The following is a 12,456-nucleotide window of genomic DNA, read 5'->3' as shown; positions in this document are numbered from 1 at the left end:
GAAGACAGGGCTCCCCCTCGTCCTGCTGCTAGGGCATAGTGGGGCTCTGGGCCGCGATGGGGGTGTTGGCAAAGGTCCAGGAACTTTTCTTCCCGTTGCCCTTCTCCCGACCGCCGGAATAGAACCTTGAAAAAGCAGAACCACCTTCCCAATCATCTCCTTTCAGAAATTACATTCACGGCTGGGTTTGCCATTCAGTTTTGTACCAAGAACTTTATGAAGTGGGAATGGCTGGACTCATCTGGCAGGACTGTCCTCCGTCGACGGCCAGCTCCCAAATCCCTGAGGTGTGAGGGCTGGGTCCTCCCCGGCACGTTCTTTTCAAGAAACATCCCCACACTTGGCCTTTTACTCTAGCCGCCCCGTCCCTGCCCTCCCAGCGCCTGGAGCTTTCCACCTTGGCTCTGGCTCCTCCGAGCCTGGGCTCAGCCTTCCAGTTCCAGGTTGACCTTGGCTGAGAGCCCCACGTGGTCAGTCTTCTTGTAAATGTAGAAAATCTCAGGCACGGATTTCTGCACTTGGCCTCCCTGCAGAACTGTTTAGTACTCAAGCCATATGCAACCTCCAGCCGACACTGAGCAAAAGTGAGAGCACTTGCTTACCAGAAGTCTGTGTTTACGGAATTGGATTTAGCCTCTGTCGACCCCGCTGCTGAGTCCGCAGTGAGGAAAGCTCGGAGCTGGGCCGGGTCTCAGGTCTATCCTGGGCTTGTTTAGCACCTGTGGGCATGTCGGGCTCTCTCTCTCTCTCTCTCTCTCTCTCTCTGACATGCTCAGTACACCTTGGAGGACAAAAACCCTCACAGGATGTTCTTTACCATCATTGTATCCCTAGGCGTTTGACAGAAGACTACCGTAAGCTTCATTTTCCTCATCTGTGAAATGGACACAGTGATAGTACCTACCACCTAGGAAGGTGGTAAAGATTCAGTGAGATAACTATTTAGCTCAGTGTTTGGCCATTTGAAAATTATTGATTATCAGTGGATCCGGACAAATCAGATAACCCTGAGGAGGAACGCGGTGTGAGGGCAAATTCGAGAAACGGTCAAGCTGGGAATCTTTGGGCTTCTCGTTTCTTCCTTGGTTTTTAACCTTACGGTAAAATCCTCCCATGACTCACGGGGCAGCAGGTTCTGCCTCACGGTCAGAGACAAGAGGGCTGGGGACTTAGATACACCTCCAGTCTTTAGCATCTGACAAACCTGTGGTTGAAGAGAGCTCTGCCCTTTCTAGCTGTGGGACCCCAAAATCTTTGAGCCCCAGTTTCCTTGTTGGCAAAATAAGGACCACACTTCCTACCGTATGAGGGAGTTGGGATGATTAAATGCCTCCAATGCTTGATAAACGCTTGACAATCCTTGTTTTGACTTCTGGTACCAGCATGCTCCTTGGTCCCGACCAAGATGTCCCCGGGCCCTGGCTTTTCATAACCTTCCAACAAATGGAGTGAATTATGTGATCTTGCTCTAGTCACACAGATCTAGTCACTGGAGATCACTGGATCTCCAGTCCAACGTATTTGGCTTCCCAGCTTTTCTTTCTTATCCGGTCCATCCTTTACTTGTGGCTACCCCTGGTTAAGTGTGACATGTTACGTATTTACAAGTTAAAGAGTCTAGGCCCATTTCATTAAGATTCTTCCTTGACATTTTCTTGGACAAATTCACCATTCTTTGATTCCTTGGGCACGCTCATCACTCGTGTCAGGGATGACACATGTATATTGTGCATACTGCCTAGACATCACCAGATATCACTAATGGATCCCACCATGTTTTCCGTGAGCTGGGCCAGAGTCTCAGTCACTTGGCGGACGTCAGGCCATCTCTCTACACGTTTTATGTGTTCCCTCTCTTGGACTCATGAGCATGTTAGTATGATCCTTGTTTGTAGTCATCTGTGCTTCTCCTGTCTACTCCATTAGACTGAATATACATATGTTACTTTTGAGGGTTCTCCTACTGGCCATTAGTCTAACTCCATAAACACACGGCCGGTAGCCCTTGCCTTTCAGCTATAACTAGGGGCTGTCACTGTAGGTTATGCAATAAAACAAAACTATGTTTTACTATGCTTTTCCTTTTTCTAGTTAATCATAATAATTTCCTGTGACATTTAATAAGAATTCCTTAAAAATGAGATATTTAGTGACAGCGCATATAATCTGTCAAATCGATACACTTCTGTTTACTTAACAGGTTCCCTGGTGTTGGACCTGATGCTCAGCAGCTATTGGTATCTGACTATAATAAATCACCCTGTGATGCGTCTCTTTGTATCTACGTGTGTGTCTACATCTCCAGTTAGCTTCCTAGGGTGGGATTTCTAGAAATCGGAATCGTTGTGTCCAACGGAAGAACAACTTTAAAGTTCTTGTCGGGGCGCCTGGGTGGCTCAGTCGGTTAAGCGTCCCACTTCAGCTCAGGTCACCATCTCGCGGTCCGTGAGTTCGAGCCCCGCATCGGGCTCCGTGCTGACAGCTCAGAGCCTGGAGCCTGTTTCCGATTCTGTGTCCCCTCTCTCTCTGCCCCTCCCCCGTTCATGCTCTGTCTCTCTCTGTCCCAAAAATAAATAAACGTTAAAATAAAATAAAATAAAATAAAATAAAATAAAATAAAATAAAGTTCTTGATACTATTGCCGTGTTGTTTCCTGGTAATTATTTCTTATTTGCACCCCCCTCAGTAGTACAACATAATAATATTAATTGTCACCATTCCTTGTGGATTCCTTGTTTCTGCGCCAGGCACAGTTCTAAGAACTTGACGTACATTAGCTCATTTCATCCTCCCCAGACCCTTCTTTTATTGCTGAGGAAACCAAAGCACACGGTGGGTAACTAAATTGACCAAAACCATGCCACAGACACTAGGCGAATCCTGGATCTGAATCCATTCACCTACCCTGCTCCCCTAAAATACTTTGCTGTGGCTTCAATAACTTGGAATACAATTGGAATTTTTGAGTTAAGCAAGGTTCAAAGAACATCTATTTCTGCTGGCATGACCTAAGTGCAGTCTTACCCAGAAGCAGAAGGCCCAGCTGAGGTTGTTCAGTCCTTTTAGCAAGACGAAGTCTTACCAAAAACTCAGGGTATTTGGTGCGGGTAACTGAAATATTTCTTATAACTTTACATATGGGAGGGGATAAAGCATCGTTATTAAAAACAACAAAAGTATTTCTCCAAAACAAGTTTCTCTCTTTCTCAGGAAAACCTATCTGTGGTCTGAGGTGGCTGCTGTTGGCCTGAGACAGAATCCATATGCCCAGGTTTTAGACTTCAGGAGCGCAGGTAAGCAAGAGTCGGTGTTTTCTAAACTCTGAACTGGGAAGCAGACCTAAGAACTGCTCCTGATAAAGGAGGAGTTAATGCAAAGCAGCCCCAAATGTGCCAGCTGGACCACAATACTACTTTAATGTTAACAATGCAAACAATGATTCTAGGTCTTTCTCCTTAAATTCAAACTAATGTTAATGCTAGCTTAAACATGATCAGGAAGTGTCCATTTTAGAATTTATTTCTCCCTCTTCCTGAAGTCCAAAGTTTAAAATCCCAAGTCATAAGGGTTCCTGACCAGTAAAGGGATATTTTTTTTCTTCTCCTTCTTTTGTGTCTCAGGCAAATGGTTGGCTTCCTTTAATCTTTTTTTCTTGTGATTTCTCAAAATAGGTATGACTGGGGGAGGGGGGGCAGGTTTCCAGATTTAGCAAGTAAAAATACAGGATACCCAGTTAAATTTCAGATGAACAATGAATAATTTTTTAGTGTAAGTATGTCCCATGCAATATTTAGGGTACGCTGATACTAAAAATTACTAGTTGTTTATCTGAAACTCACATTTAACTGGGATTTTATATTTTACTAGAATCACACTGGGGGAGATAGGTGAGGAAGGCTAAGAAAGTCCAGGGCAGAACGAGGAGGAAAGGACTTAAAAAAAAATTTTTTTTTTGTTCCTTTCAGGTTGGAAAAAGAAACATGAGCAGTGTCTGCTATTGCTGTTCATTGCTGTGATCCCTCAGGGTTCTGGAATTGTCTGCTTCCTGAAGAGCCTGCCGCTCACTGGCTCAAGCTGTCCCGATGCCCAAGGGGATGTCCCAGGTTTGCAGATGTGCTCTTCCAGCATCTTCCCTGGAAATCACAGAACTTCAGGTAAACAGTGACGTTTGTATTATCTCAGTTTCCAAGTATCGTTTTGATTTGGAGGGTCCCTTTTGCAGAGAAAGGCTCCCAAAGCTGGCATTTCCCAGTAGCAACAGAAAGGCTTTTAAGTAATTTATGAAAAGACAGTGAAAATTGCAGCCACTTCACTTGTGGTGTATATGGCGGTGGCGTTGCGGTTGTGTGGTGGGGGTGTGGGGAGTGAATGAAAGGCAAGGTGGAAGAAGGGATAATTAAAAGCCATGTGAAAATGGTCACAACCTTCCACGCCCTGTCTACTTCACTCCCTTGCCCCACCTCTGCCTGTCTCCGTCTTCACCTGCCCTCTCTGGAGATGGGCCCATTCCGAGTTTCTGAGACTCACAAAGGTGCAATTCTGACATTGGACCTTGACCAAAAAAAAGTTTAAGCACCTCAGGGGACCCCGTGTAGACATCTCCTGGGACCTCTCCACAGCTCCTATGCTGAGGGCCTGCCTTTCTTCAGTCTTCTCTGGGGGTAACGCACAGAGGACAGAGATGCCACGGTGCTTAACTCAGTGGCCTGGCACTCGGGTTTTGCATCAAAGAATTGAGATGAAGAAGATTTAGAAATGACCTGGGTGCTAACTCTCCCTCTACGTAGAAAATCTTGGCTTTTCCTTATGGCAGCAGAATTCAAACACAGACCTCAAAAGTGATTAAGATACAAAATAGTTCCATAAAGACAATGCTGTTTATTTTTATCGAGGGGGTTAAATGATTCGCCCCTATTTTTTGTTGGCAGGTTAGTGGTTGAGGGAGGAAAGCAATCAAGCCCTGTTTGGTCATAAGAGGGAAGGGCTTTTCTCTCTCTTTTTAAAAACTTTTATTTTCAAGTTATTCATTTAATTACAATTAAAATGCATTCGTAGCTGCAAAAAATAAATGTGCTATTTATAGGAAAAAATTTAAATGCAAAAGAATGAGAAAGGTGAAAAAGAAAGAGCTAGTACAAACCCATGCCCTACAGATAACCGCTATGAACATTTTTCTCTTTCCAGTCTTGGCTTTGTGTGCATATATTTACATAATTGGGATCATACTAATTATATAGCTTTATATATTTTATTAACACCTTCTGGGCATTTCTCCATGCCATCAGATGTTTTTCCACGGTAGTGACTGAACAATACCCCGCTATTTGGGTATGTCAAGGCTCACTGGATCATGCCCCCATCGATAAACTCTTACGTTGCTCCCGGGTTTTCTCTCTAACAAATAAAGCTTGCTTTCTTCTTCTTTTATATCAGTCTGTGCTTTTCTGATTATTACTAAGGAGGCATCCCTAGACATATGATGGCGGCCATGCCAGATTCTTTCATGAAGCGGCATTCCTCCCTCTGGCCTTTTTGTTTTCCGAAAACTCTGTGGATGGGCCCTCTTTTCCGCGTGCTTAGTAGAATAGAAGACACGGCTTCTCGTGGATTTCTGGATTTTCTTTATTTTCAAGAGGACATGCTGTTTCAAGCATGCTTGGGTTTCCTGTATCTTGGGATCCTGGTAATCGAGCCCGATTACCATGACTCCCAACATCTCCCTGGCGCATAAGTTCTTGAGTTCAACCCAGGCAACAGGAACAAATGTTTTTTTGCCCCCATGGCCTCCCAACCTTGGCAGCCTGCCCCCTTCCCCATCCTGATGCATCAAACTGGACGGTGAGAATGGGGACTCTATTAGCTCAGAGGTCATGAGTGGTGAATCTAAGGGCTGACGGTGGGAACTCCAATGGCAGCAGAGGCAGTGGGAGGTGAGGACGGATGAGGAGAATTCTGTGGAAGTGAGTGCCCTGCTCAGCCCTTGTCTTCTGCTCCCCTTTCTCCTCTGGACCACAAGGAATGAATGGCCTTCTCCTCTTCATGCTGCCCCTACCTGTTGATTCAGACGGATCCTCACTCCACTCTGAGATGAGGAGAAACGGAAGCCAGCCTTACGCTTTACTCTCCCCTCCCTGAGGAGACAGACTGTACTCATTGTTGAGGTTGTATAAGGGTTTGTACCTCTAACAAAGACATGAAACAGACAAGCCATAAGAAGCCTTCGTCCTCAACCCCACTGACTCGTCTTTTCCGCTTAGACCCCCTCAGGAAGGAGAAAAGCTAGCTGAGGAGTAATAGTGGGGTTTTGGAGACGTGAAGGCTTGAGGTTGCATGCGGTGCTGTTTAGGGGGCCTTTCCTCCCAGAAGTGGAAAACCCAGACTTGATTGTCTCCCGGGCCTTTGCTCACCGGAGCGGATGGGAGTGAAGGGGTGAGGAGGGAGAGAAGCTGAGGCAGGGGTATGTTCATGGGCTGGTGTTAGGGATGACCCTTTCTAGCGCTTTCCCGCTTTCCCTTCCCCTTTGCTGCTAGTCCTGCCCCCTAGTGGGTGTAGGCTGAAGGGGCAGGGCTCCCAGACAAGGCACAGTGTGCCCCAGGGAGAGGGCCACACAAGGACAGGAGAAGCGATGGAAATTTCAGACGCTAGCAATCTGGGAGGAGAGAGAGAGTTCCTTCTAGAACTCAGCGGGGGAGACAGAGGAACTTGATGATCATTGCAGTTATTGCATATATTGCATAAGGGATAGGTGGAAGATTGGCCTGGCTGCCTCGGTGACTAAAAATATCGGTCACTGCCTGGACATGCATTGCTCACAGACTTGGGTGAGAACGAGAAGGGGAGGACGATGTTGAAAATAAGGACGAGGATGGCTGCCTCCTTGAGTTTTCTGAGCGCCAGGCAGCCAGCCAGCTGGATCCACGAGAGGCTTCCCCTGCCAGCCTCTTCGCCGCTCTGGGTGGTGGACGTTGTTGTTGTTACTTTCCAGATGAGACAGTTGAGGCTCAGGGATCCAAACGAGCTTGCCTAAGGCCATGGGCTAGTCAGTGCAAGGACAGACCCCACCTCCCCCAGACTGACTCAAAGACGCACGCAGTGTCCTGCTACCTCATTCAACAGCCCCTCACGATGCACCAACGGTAAGCCGGCTTCAGCAGGGGTGTACAAAAACGAGGATGACACCACCGTTACTTTTCATAAGCTTATAGTCCAGAGACGCGCCCAGAGGTCCTCACGTCTATTTCTTCATTGCATGAAGCCCATACCATTTGGCACCAAAGCCCCTTCTGAGGATTGGAGAGACTTGTCATTTGTTTTTCCCAGCTGGGCCACTGTCTTCTCGAAGGAGGCGCGGAGTCCTATCACCCGGCCAGTGGCCTTATCTCCTTCCCTGAGGGCAGGACGAAAACACAGGCAAGAACCCAGGGACCTGCCATGTGCACTGAAGTGCAAGTCTCCGTCTGGTTCTCTGCGAATGTAGAGCTTTGAATCCAATGTAAAATTCGATCAAAACTCGGTGAGTTTTGCCCTCCTGCTTCCTGTTAGTACCAAGGGCAGGAGCGACATCAGGCTTGGCCTATGATTTCTCTTCTTTGGATATCAACCCAAAGAATTTCACAGCCTCACTGCACTGCCTAACTCTCTCCCGGACACAGCGCATCTTTCTCCACCTGTTTTCCCTTCTCAAGCTTCTGCACCTGGATCATCTTGCAGACGGAGGGAGGTCGACGCAGGTTACCATTTCTCTGTCTCAGCTGTTCTGCGGGTCACCTCCCAGCAGCCCTCACGGGGGGAGGACCGTGGCTGTCTCGCTTGCTTTCCGCGGCATTTCCAACTGCCTTTAAGGTTTTATCATTGACACTTTTGAATAGCACTGTCATTTTGTTGTCCCATTCTGGATGCCGTCATCTGTATTCTGATTTCATCTCACCTCGAGACCAGGTTGTCCAAGCCTTATTTACTTATTTATTTATTTTTCCTCTTTTGACTTGAGACAGCTTTTCGTTTGCTCTTCACATCAGTGGGTATCTGGGATGCTGCGGCTTTAACTTTGAAACATGGTCACGTGCAGCCGGGGTGCTTTTACCGTGGGTCTCATAGGCTAGTGGAGTGGGGGCTGGGATCTGGAAGAAGATCCCCAGGACAAAGACGGCCTTGTCATTGGTTATGAGCAAGTGCAAGTCTGTGCTTCGGAGCTGGGGAAGACAGGTTTGAGAAGACTTAGGGAAGGAGATTCCTCCCGTCAGTGTGGACTCTATCCCAGATGCCAGGGAAAGTCTCTGGGAATTCCCTAGGATCTGTGCTCAGCTTGAGAGGCTTCCAAGAGACATTATCTCAGTACATTCCATTTTAATAAAGAACATGGAAGAAGACGGCATCTGGGAAGCATGTGCAGCCTACAGAACTGATATAGGTAAAAAGAATTCTTTTTGCCTGTGGTAAATCCGCAACTGCTTGGTCAACATGGATTTCTTGCCACTAAATCTTCAGGGGAAGAGCCTCAAAGGGAAGAGCCTCAAAGGGAGAGGTAAGGATCCCGCCCCTATGCTGGTTCACAGGAGCAGGGCTGGTACGCTATTGGAAGGGTCCACCTCATAGAGGAATTCTTACCCGTGCTCTGATCTCCCACTGGGTGTGGTGGTCCGGGGGCGTCATCCCGGTTGGTCCAAGGACGAATGTCCTCCGGGCATCGGAAACAGCCATGCTGCGTCCGAGGCCCCCCACACATCTTGTACTCTACAGTTTTTGTCACATGAGGACATGATTGCCTTCAAAGATCTCCTTAGAACTTTGGGACACACTTCAAGCCCTAAAAACAAGAACTTTATTACTAAACCTGTTACCTATCTGCGTCTCTATTTGGACAAGATATATTATTGTTCCCCTCCCCCGGCCCAGCTCCTTCCCAAAACAAAGGTGATAACCATCTGCTTTGTTTGATGAAGCACATCATGTGTTATTCTAGCTGCAGAGAAAGTCCCTTTCTTACTGGGAAGCCTGCGTGGTGGTTTGAAAGGTCAGAGACTTAAATTTTTGTCTTTTTTTTTTTTTTTTTTTAACCGAGAAGATGTATATCCTGGCTGAGTCTCTGACTTCATCTGAGTTTTTTATTTGTCCTCACGACAAATCATTGGGATGGACCCAATGATTCCTTTACAAGATCTGTTTTCCATCCTGAATGCCAAAGCTGCTTCTCTGAATAGTATCTGCAAAGATATTCCCTGGCTTACTTAGAGTTCCTTTCCCCTTGGAGATACTGAATATGCTTCCAACGGTGGTAAGACTTTAGTGTATGCATAGTCCCTTCTTTATGATGCTTCATCCAGGTGACAACCAGCTAATACCAGACCGGCCGACGACTTCTTAAACCATGTAATATATGTCTAGGGTTTTGCTTTTTAAAAAAATTTTTTTAATGTTTATTTATTTTTGAGACAGAGGGAGACAGAGCACGAGTGGGGGAGGGGCAGAGAGAGAGGGAGACACAGAATCCCAAGCAGGCTCCAGGCTCTGAGCTGTCAGCACAGAGCCCGATGCGGGGCTCGAATCCACGAACTGTGAGATCATGACCTGAGCCGAAGTCGGACGCTTAACTGACTGAGCCACCCAGGCGCACCCTGTAGGGTTTTGTTTTTTAAATGAACTCCAACATCATAATAACTAATGTTACTGAGTATGTGCTATATTCTAGTTATTCTTCTAAGCCTTCAGATGTAAAATCACTTTTGATTTAATCCTTACAAATAGCCTAGGAGGTACATTCTATTATTTATGCCCGTTTTACAGGTGAGCAAGCCAACACACAAAGCTGATTAAATACTTTGCCCAAGGTCATGTAACAACACGGTAGAACCGGATTCCACCGGGGCTAACACTTGAGTCTGTGCTCTTGCCCGCCAGCTGAATCTGGATTCACGCAAATGTTGTTTGATTTTGTTTTGTTTTCCCCACAGCCTCGATTATTTTAGGATCTGTTTTCAAGCACAATACATTTCTCAAGTGCTAGAGGCTAGCACTTACATGTCTTCAGGATAGGATTTGACTCTAGGGATATGCAAATCTGTGTAACACCAAACTGTACATGCCAGAGCTTAGAATGAATAAATTGGACATTTGAGATTTCCGGAGACAACCAGAGATAGAGATTATGGCCACTACCGTGGGTATTGATTTGAAAGCCTGACTCAGGTTGCAGAAGGCCCTGGTCTTTTCCCAGAGCCCCTGCCCTTAGCCTCCTGCTTCGGGCCTTAAAAAGACACTGAGCGTCGCTTGTCTTCCTGAATGAGAAATATTGCCTGTGGTTACTCTGAGGGAGACCAACTGGTACATGTCCTATGGCAATGACAGGACGCGGCTCCAGCTGGAGTCTCTCTTCCCACTGCTGTACTCAGCTCGTCCTGGTTTCGCCAAAGACAAAAACCTCCCTCCCAAAGGCTTGTCCTTGAGCTGGGGGACGACACCTCATGTTAAACACGGCCCATGGCACCTAGCATTTTGCCTGGCACATGATAAGGGCTCCTAAATATTTGTTACTGCCTGCCAAAAGAGATCAATTCAGCCGTGATTTTTCACTTCTCCAAAAGATTCGCTGCAGGGTTCCTTTAAATGGCCAGCTCCCCTAGTGCATTTAAAATGTGACTTGATTTATAGGAATTCAACATACAAGGCCCCGCGAGGCCACATCAATCGTGTAAACTGAGATGCATGTGCTGCTGGGTTCCCACTGACCGAGCGTGTTGGCAGCTCCCTCCACCAGCCTGGAATGCACACAAACCCCGGGGCTGCGCTCCCTCCTTTTATCACAAAGGAGCTCATTTTGTGAATGAACAGCCGCCGCCAGCAGCACGTTGGTATTCCCAGTGACCTTTGCCCGGGGATTGGATTCCCGCCCAGCAGGGAGACCGGGGCCCTAGGAAAAGGTGAGTTCCTTGATTGCCACAGCCTGCTGGGCTGAGGTCTGCGGAGGAAGGGGCTCGGGGAGCCTTTCCCTTTCCGTGAATCGCCTCCGAGAAGCTTCCCCTCCCGCCCGCGTCGCCCCGTCTTCTTTGTACGGGCTTGTTGGATTCCGTTCAGCAGGGAAGGCTCACTGCTTCTGCCGCTCGGCTCCTGCGGTTCTTTCTTCTGCTTCTTCTTTTGTTTTTTTAAGCTGTGAATAATAACCAGTCTAGCTTTGCCTTGCCTTTCCCGACCGTGATTCTGGGATCCTTGCGAGCTTCCGCCCCTTCCCCTCCTCCCCGCCCACCCCCTCCCCTCCTCCTCCTCCTCCTCCTCCTCCTCCTCACCACGGCTTTTTCAGTTTGATGTTTTTAGGTATCAAAGGAAGGTCTCCAGGAACCCTGCAACTAAAGACTTTAATGAGGACCATGCCCCAGAAATCCCGGCTGCCAAAGACATGATGATGATTTATGTCGCTCACTCACTCCCTAACAGCAAGAGGACTATTTGTAAAAATAAAAAAGCTGCTCATATGGAATTAAACAAGAGCATAGCTGCTTCCTTCCAGACCCTGGGAGCTTAACAAAGAGCATCCACACTCCGCGGCCAGCAGCACATGGCCCAGGGCCGGCCGTCTTCCTGTCACACAGCGCTCAGACAGCCGCGCACGCTCCCTGTCGGCGGACCCCAACAGGCACATGCCCAGGGAAGCACAAACTCGGGTCGGACACAAAAGGGTCTACACTGACCTCAGGCCTCAGCTGAGCCACCGAAGGGCTCTGAGCATCAAGAGGTGGGCAGAGGCACAGGCCGCTGCCGTGGTCGCCCCGAGGGCCTGGCCGCAAGATGGTTAGCGCCCCTCTTTGTTCTTGGTGTCGGACCGCTGAGCGACCCATGGGTGCCACCTGGGTTCTGGCCAGCTCGCCAAAGGGGGAAGAGATACATTCTTATGCCTCCCTTTCCTCATGTTAGCTGAGGCCACCGCAGAGTGTTGATAGCAGTAAGGAGACGAAGCGTAGGACACGTGGAACGCAACGCTGACACCTGCTGATGATTATTATCCATCTGTATTGCGGCTGCCACCAATGGGGCCGCTCAGACCTCCTGCTGCAGTGACAGTACTTGACCGAGGGACTGGTCTATGTTCTTGCAGGTCACGATCGGTCAGGTGCACCACAAAAGAGACCCCAGGGGAGACACAAGAAAACAGTGTGTTATACTCACGGGACCTAGACAGGGGGTTACCGTAGGGCATGCAAGGCCACGGTGGGGGGTGGGGGAAGACCTCGGTTCTGGTCAAGTGACAGAAGACAGGAAAGCCTACACCATGACCTTCGTTGGGGTTTCTGCAATCAAGGCAGGGCAGAGGAAACAGTTTAGGATTTTGACTAGTAAGAATAATTTCGGTGGATTCTGGGCCGTAGCGTGGGCTCTAATTGCCTCTGACCTGGTCCTGGCATAATTAAGGCAGGGGATTATTGCCTCCTGGGCCGTTCAGGCCAGAGAAAGAGCTTCGTGCTCTGG

General features: G+C 48.0%; 1 long non-coding RNA gene across 1 annotated transcript; it reads left to right on the top strand.

Moving 5' to 3' along the window:
* The first annotated feature begins 3,221 nt into the window (after positions 1–3,221).
* On the top strand, positions 3,222–12,193 carry LOC121040804 (uncharacterized). The gene is made up of 5 exons (XR_005795454.1): positions 3,222–3,293; positions 3,966–4,154; positions 6,017–8,524; positions 10,648–10,916; positions 11,294–12,193. It is a non-coding gene; the product is annotated as an uncharacterized LOC121040804 (long non-coding RNA).
* The last annotated feature ends 263 nt before the right edge of the window (positions 12,194–12,456 follow it).

Source organism: Herpailurus yagouaroundi, unplaced genomic scaffold, assembly GCF_014898765.1.
Source record: "Herpailurus yagouaroundi ecotype Mexico unplaced genomic scaffold, PumYag 182, whole genome shotgun sequence".
In the NCBI taxonomy this organism is placed as follows: domain Eukaryota; kingdom Metazoa; phylum Chordata; class Mammalia; order Carnivora; family Felidae; genus Herpailurus; species Herpailurus yagouaroundi.
This window is presented reverse-complemented; position numbering and strand designations above follow the sequence as displayed.